The sequence below is a fragment of the Gekko japonicus genome, unplaced genomic scaffold, assembly GCF_001447785.1.
Source record: "Gekko japonicus isolate JY-2015 unplaced genomic scaffold, Gekko_japonicus_V1.1 scaffold2262, whole genome shotgun sequence".
In the NCBI taxonomy this organism is placed as follows: domain Eukaryota; kingdom Metazoa; phylum Chordata; class Lepidosauria; order Squamata; family Gekkonidae; genus Gekko; species Gekko japonicus.
In genome coordinates, this window is record NW_015170958.1 from 72,935 (window position 1) to 73,775 (window position 841).

The window sequence follows — 841 nt, forward strand, 5'->3', positions numbered from 1 at the left end:
GCCAGTTCCTAATCCATTGTTTGCTCTGCTCCCTCCCCAATCTCTTCCTTGGTCTCAGCCTATTCTTCAAAACGTCCCCCCCCCCAAGGGTTTTAATGAGGTTTTTAACTCTTGACAAACTGATAACCTTCCCTCACAGCAGTTGGACTACAAACATTCCCTTTCCATAGGCATTTCCGTGAGGTTGCAGCAGCCCCAGCCAATTGGCATCCAGAGGCATAACACAATATAGATTTTCCCACCTGCTCCCAGATCCTATATTGTTGGCTCTGTTATTAGTTTTATTAAAAAGAATCAGGGCTGTGGAATTTCTGCCATACTACAATGAAATGGGTACAACTGTACAGAACGGTCTCGCCTTATGTAGTACCGATACTGAATCAGTTTGGTGTGGTGGTTAGGAAAATGGACTCTGATCTGGAAGAAGAAGAAGAAGAAGAAGAAGAAGAAGAAGAAGAAGAAGAAGAAGAAGAAGAAGAAGAAGAAGAAGAAGAAGAAGAAGAAGAAGAAGAAGAAGAAGAAGAAGAAGAGATTGGATTTATACCCCGCCCTTCACTACCCAAGGGAGTCTCAGAGCAGCTTACAAACTCCTTTCCCTTCCCCTCCCCACAACAGACACCCTGGGAGGTCGGTGGAGCTGAGAGAGCTCTTGACAGAAACTGCTCTTTTTCAGGAACAGCTGTGTCAGAACTATGGCTTGCCCAAGGTCATCCAGCAGGTGCAAGTGGAGGAGTGGGGAATCAATCCCGGTTCTCCCAGATTAGAGTCCGCGCACTCAACCACTACACCAAACCGGGTTTGATTTTCTACTCCTCCACATGCAGCTGTTGGTGTGACCTTG